Consider the following 12,778-nt stretch of genomic DNA (forward strand, 5'->3'; position numbering starts at 1 on the left):
CTAAGGGGAGTGGAGCTATGGGGAGAAAGAAGAAAAGATAAATGAGGTCTGTCTTCACCACACTTAATTCAGCTTTTCAACAAATCTCTGGTACACACTTGTACTGTCATTTTTCCTACACCTTAGAAGAGGTAACAGAAAGGAACTGAGTCCTGAGCACCCGGCCTTGTCATATGGAGAAGGAAGAGTCCCACTCAGCATGTCCTTTCTTCCCACACCTTCAGAGTCGGATTTGCCTTTCATCACCTTTCAGCAGCATCAGGAAGTGGGAATAGCCTTGTTTCCACCTCTCCCTTCTCCCCTGACGTTCTGCTTGTTGGAATGCCTGGCCCAGGGTAATGTCAGCAGACAGACGAGGAGCTGAGCCTTCACCCTGTCTTTAAAGGAGGGGGTGTTCCAGGCACCTCCTGCTCTCCCACAGACATGGAAGAGTGGTAAAAAGGACAGGGGTGCAGCTCCAGAGAAAAGGAGACGAGGAGTCCTCCTCCTTGCGATGACGAGGAGGTACCCTGTATCATGAGGGTGATGTAGGCTCCCTCCTGCATCAGAAGAGAGCCTCGAGCGAGTGCCCTCGCTCTCTTCTGCCACGTGAGGACTCACAGAAGGCGCCATCTATGAGCAACAAGCTCTCCACAGTCACTGAGTCTGCTGATGCCTCTCTCTTCAACTTTCCAGCCTCTGGAACCGTTAGCAATACATTTCTCTTATTTATCAATTACCCAGGCTGAGGTGTTCTGTCGTAGCAGCACAAATGGACTGAGATGGTAAGTTGAAACAGGGGGCTTGCTTTGTGAACAGCTTCGGACATACTCTCAGCATATCCCCCACTGAGCTGTCCCCGAGGCTATTTTCAGATGACCCCAAAGCTCCCATCAGATAGCCTCTATACACTCCTAAGGAGGACTTCTGTCTCTCTCTGGGTAGTCATAATGAATTAAAAATTTGAACTAGAGTCAACTAGTTCTCAGAACTGGCTGACCAAAATTACCCGAGGACATTATCTGTAAGTATTGATGTCCAGACTCCGCCCAGCAGATTCTGATTCAAAAGGTCTAGAGGGGGTCCAAGTGCTGATATTTAAAAAAAAATTCCCAGATGATTATAACGTTCAACGAGGAATGAAAAAAATGAAACAGGAAAAAATTTAATAAAAGAAGAAAAATGTTAGTAGATATTAGGCCCTTTTAAGAATCCAAAGGAAGCATTTATGCTTTACATAATTTTAATATTACGATCTGATCAGATTAGGAAATTAATTGTGTTCTGCTATGTTGCATAAACACACCTAGTGCAGGATGCTGCAAGTTCTTTAGTACTTTTAATACCAATGTAACAAAAACATGGCTAGAAAATGACTTCTGCTTTGAAACAAACCACACTGAAGATGGAAACGCTCCTTAGAGTGAATCACAACTTACTTAGAGCCATCCTGCAGACTATTTGCAACTAGTCCTGATCAGAAACATCTACCGGCAAAATGAAACCGTTCATTGGTGTAGCCAGAACAAAATATTTGGGAGAGTGTAGTTGGAGAGGCAGAAGGCCGTCTTCTGAGCCACAAGATTTAAAATTTTGTGGCTGATGAGATTTTATTTGTCTTTAGGGGAAACTGTCTCTCCTATTTTATTCATCGGATTGACCTAAGAAAATTCAATCTAGCAATCAAATTAACACTGATAATAGTAAATCCAGCAGGGACCAGACAACTTAATGTTGAGAGACTATTTACAGTCCATCAAAGGTACTAAGCAAATCCTTAATCAAGGGCTTTTATGTCATGCTGGGTCAGATCCCTTACTTTGTAGGGAAAGGCCATGGTGAGAGCAGCTCTCAGAGCCACTCAGCACCAATAACACATAACAGAGCTGCCACTGCTGGGATTCTCAAAGACTGGGAAGGGCCAGCAGGGCCACAGGACAGTAAGTGTCAGGGTTAATGAGGCCCTTCTCTGAATCACTTCTAGAGGTTCTGGAGCTTTTTCACGTAGGCATGCCCACAGTGGTGGACAGAGGTATTGTCTATTTTCTCCCCTATAAATGCAGAATGTCCTTATTCCAGCAAAAGGCAGCCATCCAAGTCAAGTAGGGTAATAAAATGTTATTTATCAGAATTTTGGATGCCGGTATGGGCGGTAAGATAAAGATAAACCTCTAAAGCTTGAGAAACAATGACAGCAACAACAAAAGGAAGTGTAAAAATTCTGAACTTATGTGTCTCAAAAATTAAGCAAATTTAAGTTGAATTGATTCTCAAACAACACAAGAACAAAGTGGAAAAAATTATAGCAAATATAATAAATGGTGAATTTCCTTAATCTTTTCTCTCCTTCTCCTCCTCCTCCTCCTCGTTTGTTTGTTTTTGAGACAGGGTCTTGCTCTGTCACTCAGGCTGGAGTGCAATGGTGAAATCATAGCTCATTAGAGCCTCGACCTCCCAGGAAGCTGGAACTACAGACTCACGCCACCACACCCAGCTAATTTTTGCATTTTTTTAATAGAAACAGGATTTACCACACTGCCCAGGCTGTTCCCCAGCTCCTGGGTTTGAGCAATCTGCCTGTCTCAACCTCCCAAAGTGCTGGGACTACAGGCATGAGTCACCATGCTCAATCTCCCTAATCTTTAAAAAACTCATATGAAGCAAAAAGAAAATCATTAATACCTCAGTAAATAAATGAGTAAAGGAGGAGAGAGATCCAAGATGGCTGATGATTAGCAGCTCGGGCACGTACCTCCCAGTGAAAGCGCAAAGAACGAGAGGACGCCACACTTTCAGACGAATATTAGTTGCTCATGGACCAGGAGATTCCCAGTGGAGGAGCACCACGGGTCGCCAGGGCGACTCTTGTGGCCGGCGTGGCGGTTTTGCTGGTGCCTTAGCACGCCAGTTCTTGGTGCAAAGTCCGGAGATTCCCGGGCAGAAAAGCACCATCAATCTTAACACCGCTGTTTTGGCCGGCTCAGTGGATTACTCAGATTTCGGCACAGGGAATCAACAAGCTGGACGTCAGAGACCCAGTTAGAAAGTCGGTAATTATAAAGATGACAGACGGACAAATATATAATGAAGGGAAGAAACCAGCGTAAAAAGGTAGAGAATACTCAAAATCAGAATGCCTCTCCCTCTACAGGGGATTGCAATTCCTCATCAGTAACGGAACAAGGCTTAATAGATTACACGGGTGTTCCAATAACAGAAGCAGGTTTCCAAACGTGGGTGATAAGAAACTTCTGTGAATTAAAAGAACTTATTCTAACCCAATGCAAAGAAACTAAGAACCTTGAAAAAAGGTTTGACGAAATGTTAATGAGAATGGACAATTTAGAGAAGAATATAAGTGAATTGATGGAGCTGAAAAACACAACACGAGAACTTCGCGAAGCATGCACAAGTTTAAACAGTCGAATTGATCAAGCAGAAGGAAGGCTATCAGAAGTCGAGGACCAGCTCAGTGAAATGAAACGAGACGACAAGAATGCAGAAAAAAGGATGAAAAGGAATGAGCAAAGTCTCCAGGAAATATGGGACTATGTGAAAAGACCTAATTTACGTTTGATAGGTGTACCTGAATGTGATGAAGAGAATGAATCCAAGTTGGAAAATACTCTTCAGGATATCATTCAGGAAAATTTTCCCAACCTGGCAAGGCAGGGTAATATTCAACTCCAGGTAATACAGAGAACACCACAAAGATATTCTTCAAGAAGACCAACCCCAAGGCACATAATCGCCAGATTTATTAGGGTTGAAATGAAGGAGAAAATACTAAGGGCAGCCAGAGAGAAAGGTCAGGTTACCCATAAAGGGAAACCTATCAGACTTACAGCAGATCTCTCAGCAGAAACCCTACAAGCCAGAAAAGAGTGGGGACCAATATTTAACATCCTTAAAGAAAAGAACTTTCAACCCAGAATTTCCTATCCAGCCAAACTAAGCTTTATGAGTGAAGGAAAAATTAAATCTTTTGCGAACAAACAAGTACTTAGAGAGTTCACCACCACCAGGCCTGCTTTACAAGAGCTTCTGAAAGAAGCACTATACATATAAAGGAACAACCAATATCAGCCTTTCCAAAAATATATCAAAAAGCAAAGAACTTTAACACAATAAAAAATTTACATCAACTAATGGGCAAAACAGCCAGCTAGCATCAAACACCGGTATTAAACTTATATATATTTTAATTGGATAAAAAGCCAAAACCCATCGGTATGCTGCATCCGGGCCCATCTTACATGCAACAATACACAAAGACTCAAAGAGAAGGAGGAAGATTTACCAATCAAACAGAGAGTAAAAATAAACTAATAAACAAAAAGCAGGAGATGCAGTTCTCACCTCTGATAAAGTAGACTCTAAAGCAACAAAGATCAAAAGAGGCGAGGAATGACATTACATAATGGCAAAAGGATCAATGCAACAAGAAGAGCTAACGATTCTATAGATCAACGAGATAGAAAATTAACAAGGATATTCAGAACTTGAACTCGGACCCGGAACAAGTAAACTTAATAAACATTTATAGAACTCTCCACTTCAAATACACAAAACATACATTACCACCTCACACCTATTCCAAAGGTGACTATATAATTGGAAGTAAATCACTCCTCAGTAATCGCATAGCATTTCATAGGTTTAAATTAAATATTGGTTGACTGTTTGTTTGTTATCTTCTTCCCTTATTCCTTCCTGACTACATCATTAAGTATAATTATCAGTATAAAAGAGGTTTTCAATACCCATTACTAAATTGTATTCTAGCCTGGGCAAGAAAGCAATACTTCCATTCTCTCTCCCTCTTTCTTTTCCTTCTCCCTCCTCCCCATTCTCTCTCTCTCTTTCTCTTCCTTTTTCCTCCTTCCTATTCTCTTTCTCTTTAAAAAAAAAAAAAAAAAAAAGCTTTTGTCTAATCAAGTGGACTATAACCTGGCATATAGAAAGCTCACATTGAAAGGTATTGGACTAGTTTGGACTAACTGGTGAAAAAAAAAAAAAAAAAAATGAGTAAAGGACATAGATTACTATATGCAAATCATTTATATACATTTTTAAATCACATAACTTCAAAAGTAATCAAAATTGTAAATAAGATGTTAATTTTGCCTATGAAATTGGCAGAGGCATGGAGACGTCAGGAGTGTTGCCCTGAGGGAATTCCATCCCTCTGGAAGGACACATCAGAGGGGATACATTACCTCAACAATGTTAAATTAATGTATCCTTTCTGATAACAATTTGGCACCTGATAAAAGAACCTTGAAAAGTACATAACCTTGTATTCAGCATGGCTTTTAAAATGTTTTTTTTTCTAAATTATTAACAAAGAAATAGTGCATGTACATGTTTTAGAAATCAGGCCCAGTGCAGAGGCTCATGCCTATAATCCCAGCACTTTGGGAGGCTGAGGCATGTGGATCCTTTGAGGTCAGGAGTTCGAGACCAGACTGACCAACATGGTGACACTTCATCTCTACTGAAAATTCACAAACAAAAATTAGCTGGGCATGGTGGTGCATGCCTGTAATCTCAGCTACTTGGGAGGCCAAGGCAGGAGAATTGTTTGAACCTGAGAGGCGGAGGTTGCAGTGAGCCAAGATCACACTACTGCAATCCAGCATGGGTGACAGAGACCCAGTCTCAAAAAAAAAAGAAAAGAAAAAAATCAAATAGCACCAGGGGAATTGTAATAAAAAAAAAAAAACAGTAATCCATGTTCCATTTTTTTAAGTCCTCTGGGCTTGATCTTTTAGCAGCTTTTGTTTTTCTTCTGTTATTTATATCTATGTTTTGTCCATAATCAATATACTTATTTCTTACATTTTTAGACAGTATCTATTGACTCCTAGTGTCCACTGCACTCACTTTTCCTCTCACTGTGATTATTTCATAAGTTGTAGAGTGAAAACCAGTGTTTCAAATATTATGATTATGTCAACATTGTTCACTTGGCTATGATTATTTCCTTTCTCAAGACCACGTGTTTTTCCTGGGTTAGCAACTGTCCTGTTCTGGTCACTCGTGTGGTTTTCTACATACTGATCTTTAATTATTTCAAGTGCTCTTTCACCTGTGTCATACATGAATACATGCAGCTATTTCTGTAATAATATGAGATATGTTTTACTGAAAACTTCACCTTCTGTAAAGCTGTGTACTAAATGTCATAGGGTTTATGGGAAAAAATGAGGTTAAAATAGGTCTTTCAAAACCTGTGCAATTTTATAATCAAAGCACTGACAAAAATAACAACTGGCATCTTTAGAGATCCCCTGGAGAATGTGTGTGGATAGCTTGGTATGACTGTGATTGGCTTTAAGGACACAGAAAAGAAATGGTGGCTTATGGGTGGACACTGAGATAGTATTTGTGGAAATGGAGTTCTGAGCACCAGAGGAAGAGCAACCGGCTACAAACCAAGAGCTGCTCAAGGTTGGGGATGTTCCTGGTTGAGAGGGAGCCCCAGGCTCATTATGCTCATTTTAAGTTAAAAAAAATAATAATAAAGTTGAAAGAGATTCTGGGAAGGTAATAATGGCAGCAGAGACTGCTCTTTTTTAAAAAAAAAAAAAACAACTTCCTGAATTCCCACATTAAAAATATTGAACAACAAAATCAGTAACACAGATATTTATAACAAACCTGAGTGACAATGTATGCTCAAGAACCCCCAGATACAAGTAGACGGGGTCAAGCTACCAATAACTATAAGGCCTGCATCATGTCAGTGTCTGTGAGGGAGGAAGGAGTTGAAAGCATTCATGCAGATTGCACCCCCATGACCCAGACACCTCCCACTAGGCCCCACCTCCCAACACTGCTACACTGGGGACCAAATTTCAACCTAAGTTTTCATGGGGACAAACTCAAACCACAGCAAAGGTCAAATACACAAGCTTTATCCACAACAGAGACATCTTGAGGTTTCTCCAGGCTAGAGGAAGAAATAGCCTCATCTCTGGCTTGAGTACCCTTCCAAAATAGGGAATTATTGATGTGGACCTCAAAAGTCGTCTTAGAAGTCAAGCTGAGTCATCATCTCTGCTTATGACCGATATTGCTGGGCATGTGCATCCACCAGAAGCAACATGTCTACCCATGTCCATTGAGAGGTCCTCTTTAGTGGTCTTCAAGTACACAGGATTGTCAAAGATCACACCTTTCATGTTCCTGTGCTCCCAATTCTGCCACTCAAGTATCCACCTACTGCTGCCATTGCTTAGAGCAAAAGGGGAAGGGTCACCCAGGCAGGAGAAGGCCCTTTTGGAGGAACACTGACTTCTGATACCAGAGTGGTCACAGTAATCCTTTGATACTCCCTGCCATTTTCCTTTAGATTGTACCCACTGGGACAGGAACAGGCATATTTGGGAGAGTAATTAATTGGTGGTGCTGAAAGGTTTAGGTATTCAGATCCTCTATTCTCTATGTCTTCTTCACACACATCTTTATCTGATAGCCTCACACCAATTTTTACAAGTTCATGAAAGACAATACAGTCTTGGGCATCATGAAAGTTGTTAACTAGAGCAGACAGCTCCAATCCAGTGAATTTACTGGCACCATAGCCTGCCTTATTTTCTCCATCTATCCAAATGATCCTCAAATATTGTTAGTGCAAGAAAATGAGCTAGGAACTCAATAAAGCAAGAAAACTTTCCTGCAATTAAAAAGAAAAAAACTGCTCCATTGGTCTATATCTCTGTTTTGGTACCAGTACCATGCTGTTTTGATTACTGTAGCCTTGTAGTATAGTTTGAAGTCCAGTAGTGTGATGCCTCCAGCTTTATTCTTTTTGCTTAGAATTGACTTGGCTATGCAGGCTCTCTTTTGATTCCATATGAAGTTTAAGGTGGTTTTTTTCAGTTCTGTGAAGAAGGTCATTGGTAGCTTGATGGGGATAGCGTTGAATCTGTAAATTACTTTGGGTAGTATGGCCATTTTCACGATATTGATTCTTCCTAACCATAACATGGAATGTTTCTCCATCTGTTTGTGTCCTCTCTTATTTCATTGAGCAGTGGTTTGTAGTACTCCTTGAAGAGGTACTTTATGCTCCTTGTTAGTTGTATTCCTAGGTATTTTATTCTCTTGGTAGCAATTATGAATGGCAGTTCATTCTTGATTTGGCTCTCTTTAAGTCTGTTATTGGTGTATAGGAATGCTTGTGATTTTTGCACACTGATTTTGTATCCTGAGACTTTGCTGAAGTTGCTTATCAGTTTCAGGAGATTTTGGGCTGAGACGATGGGGTCTTCTAGATATACAATCATGTCGTCTGCAAATAGAGACAATTTGACTTCCTCCTTTCCTATTTGAATACCCTTTATTTCTTTTTCTTCCTTGATTGCTCTGGCTAGAACTTCCAATACTATATTGAATAGGAGTGGTGACAGAGGGCATCCTTGTTTAGTGCCAGATTTCAAATGGAACGCTTCCAGTTTTTGCCCATTCAGTATGATATTGGCTGTTGGTTTGTCATAAATAGCTTTTATTATTTTGAGATACAAACTGGCTAGCCATGTGCAGAAAGCAGAAACTGGACCCCTTCCTGACGCCTTACACTAAAATTAACTCCAGATGAATTAAAGACTTAAACATAAGACCTAACACCATAAAAACCCTAGAAGAAAGTCTAGGCAAAACCATTCAGGACATAGGCGTAGGTAAGGTCTTCATGACCAAAACACCAAAAGCATTGGCAACAAAACCCAGAATAGACAAATGGGACCTAATCAAACTCCACAGCTTCTGCACAGCAAAAGAAACAGTCATTAGAGTGAATTGGCAACCAACAGAATGGGAAAAAATTTTTGCAGTCTACCATCTGACAAAGGGCTGATATCCAGAATCTACAAATAACTAAAACAGATTTACAAGAAAAAAACAAGCCCATTCAAAATTGGACAAAGGATATGAACAGACACTTTACAAAAGAAGACATACATGAGGCCAACAAACATATGAAAAAATGCTCATCATCACTGGTCATTAGAGAAATGCAAATCAAAACTACATTGAGATACCATCTCACACCAGTTAGAATGGCAATCATTAAAAAATCTGGAGACAACAGATGCTGGAGAGGATGTGGAGAAATAGGAACACTTTTACACTGTTGGTGGGAGTGTAAATTAGTTCAACCATTGTGGAAGACAGTGTGGCGATTCCTCAAGGACCTAGAAATAGAAATTCCATTTGACCCAGCAATCCCATTACTGGGTATATATCCAAAGGATTATAAATCGTTCTACTATAAGGACACATGCACACGAATGTTCATTGCAGCACTGTTTACAATAGCAAAGACCTGGAACCAACCCAAATGCCCATCGATGATAGACTGGACAGGGAAAATGTGGCACATATACACCATGGAATATTATGCAGCCATCAAAAACGATGAGTTCATGTCCTTTGTAGAGATATGGATGAACCTGGAAACCATCATTCTCAGCAAACTGACACAAGAACAGAAAATCAAACACTGCGTGTTTTCACTCACAGATGGGTGTTGAACAGTGAGAACACATGGACACAGGGAGGGGAGCATCACACACTGGGGTCTGTTGGGGGAAAATAGGGGAGGGACAGTGGGGGGTTGGGGAGAGATAGCATGGGGAGAAATGCCAGATATAGGTGATGGGGAGGAAGGCAGCAAATCACACTGCCATGTGTGTACCTATGCAACAATCTTGCATGTTCTTCACATGTACCCCAAAACCTAAAATGCAATTAAAAAAAAAAAAAACTACATGTTCTAGAAATAGATACACAGGAAGAAGGAAACAACTCTCTATTTTTTAAATTGGAAGAGTTCCTTTGAATCTGGCACATTATAAACATCGACTCACCTAGACATCTCTTAATCATGTTTAAAAGGACAAAATATTATAAATAAAATGCATGCATCTTGAAAAAATAAAAGAAAAGAAAAAGAAAAAAACTGAGACTACACACTGAAAGAACAAGTCTCATAGCTATGAATATCAACCAGAATAACAAACACCAAAACCAAACTAGACTGGAATTTAAGACAAGGAAAAAGCTTTCTGGACATCTAAGCAAAAACAGGAAGCAATTTATAATGAAAAGTCTTTTCAAACACAATATTTTATGGCAGAAGAAAATAGACTAACATGTTAATACCTTATGGCAGAAGAAAATGGACTAACATGTTTGAGATACTAATGGAAAGACAGTGTAAGCCAAGAACTGTATGTCCAGCAAAATGGATTTTCTCAAGAATAAAAGGTACAAAGTGTCATCAACATGAAAGAATTTAGAAAATACTATCCTCACAGATCCTTTCTGAAGAATCTACTGGAGAACAAGATTCATACAATAAAAATGACCAAAGAAACATTGATGTAAGTTCTAATAATGAACAGTAAACACACGGTTAATATAGAACAGGGGTGAGCATACATCATACAGTGGTTTTGTCTTGACAGTGTAGACATAGTACAACTGTTTTTAAATGGGGAGAGAATATACAGTAAAAACACTGTTTTCAGTAATCACATTGGTGGTGGGAGTATTTGTACTGTTATTCTGAGATGATTGTATACATAATTAATATAGAATAAAGCATATGAATTAATATGGAATATTCTAATTATATTGATATGGTTTGGTTGTGTCCTCACCCAAATTTTATCTTGAATTGTAGCTCCCATAATTCCATGTGTTGTGGGAGGGACCCAGTCGAAGATAATTGAATGATGGGGGCAATTTCCCTCATACTGTTCTCATGCTCATGAAATCTGATGGTTTTATAAGGGGAAACCCCCTTCACTTGGGTCTCAGTTCTCTACTGTCTGCCGCCATGTAGGACACGCCTTTTGTCTTCTGCCATGATTGTGAGGCCTCCCCAGCCACATGGAACTGTGGGTCCATTAAACTTCTTATTCTTTATAAATTATTCAGTCTCAGGTATGTCTTTATCAGCAGTGTGAGAATGTGCTAATACATATATCATCCCTGTGTCATTGAGAACCAGGATTCTCAGTGTGAAAGAAAGGAGATGCGGATGTAAAATATAAGCGGTTAAGTGAAAAAGTAAAAGAAAACCAGTGAAAACTCATGAAGATTTTTGAAGTAGGAATACCAATAAAAACTCATGGAGATTTTATATTTAAATATATATTTTCTAGCTGTCTTCACCAAAAAGATCTAGAAACAATACAATTACATATCCATTGACATTCTAAGACTCCAGTTTGTAGCTTTATAAATATCACTTTCCACTAAATGAACCAAGGCTTCTAGAAGAAAAGGCAGGTTTTTATTCATACCGGTCATGTCAAATATGTTTTTTAAAAAGCAAGGAAGAACCGAAAGAAAACACACCAAAATCATAGCAGGCATCTCTGGGAATGGTAGGATTATACATAAAGTTTTAATTTTAGTCTTTATACTTTCTGTATTTTACAAATTTCTATAATGAACGTATGATCAAAATGAACCTATAATTGAAAACGAAGAGCTTTAAAACAAAAAAGAGGATGAAATTATATTATGAAAACACACATATAAAAACACATGCATTAAAGTATATGTTTTGTAAGAGGATCACCAAGCAGCCAAATACCGCAATTCAAACATTGTTTAAAGGAATCCTTCTCTGGGGTAGCTCTGCACCCACTCTTCTCTCAAAAGAAAGAGTCCTCAAGTCTACAGGCAGAAATAGCTTTGGACTACATTAAGAAACGACAGCCAGCATCCCCGTGTGAGTCTCAAAGCCCTCCCTGTGCCTCCTACGGCCCTGAGTGAGGAAAGCTCTGTCGGCCCTGCTTGGAAGCTTGGAGGGCAAGACCTCCACGCTTTCATTTCAAATGCTCATCACTGGGCTGCAGGGACTTGGGGGCTATAGATAACTTCTTTCCATGAGACATAGTATCCCAAAGAAGTATCCTGTTAGTCTGTTCTCACACTGCTATAAAGAAGTACCTGAGACTAGGTAATTGATAAAGAAAAGAGGTTGCAGGCTACACGGGAAGCATGATGCTGGCATTTGCTTGGCCTCAGAGGAGGCCTCAGGAAACCTTTAGTCATGGCAGGAGGTGAAGGGAGAGCACACACATTACACAGCCAGAGCAGGAGCAAGAGAGAGAGCGAGGGGGGTGCCACATACTTTTTTTCATACTTTAAGTTCTGGAGTGCATGTGCAGAATGTGCAGGTTTGTTACATAGGCATACACGTGCCATGGTGGTTTGCTGCATCCATTCCCCCGTCATCCACATTAGGTATTTCTCCTAACGTTATCCCTCCCCAATCCCCCTACCCCTGCTATCCCTCCCCTAACCCCCCTACCCCTGCTATCCCTCCCCTAACCCCCCTAACCCCCTGACAGGCCCTGGTGTGTGATGTTCCCCTCCCTGTGTCCATGTGTTCTCATTGTTCAACACCCACTTATGAGTGAGCACGTGGTGTTTGGCTTTCTGTTCTTGTGTTGGTTTGCTAAGAATGATGGTTTCCAGCTTCATCCATGTCCCTACAAAAAACAGGAACTCATCCTTTTTTATGGCTGCATAGTATGCCATACAATTTTCAACAACCAGATCTCACAAGAACACAGTCACTGTCCTGAGGACAGTGCTAAGGGGGATGGTGCTAAACCATTCATGAGAAACTCATCCCCATGACCCAATTGCCTCCCACCAGGCCTCACCTCCAAAACTGGAGATCACAATTCAACATGAGATTTGGGCAGGGACCCAGCTCCAAGCCATGGCGAGTATGAAATGGAACAGCACACCTCCTGCCTCAGGTCTT

Source organism: Aotus nancymaae, unplaced genomic scaffold, assembly GCF_030222135.1.
Source record: "Aotus nancymaae isolate 86718 unplaced genomic scaffold, 86718_ANA_hifiasm-v0.15.2.pri h1tg000006l, whole genome shotgun sequence".
NCBI lineage: Eukaryota > Metazoa > Chordata > Mammalia > Primates > Aotidae > Aotus > Aotus nancymaae.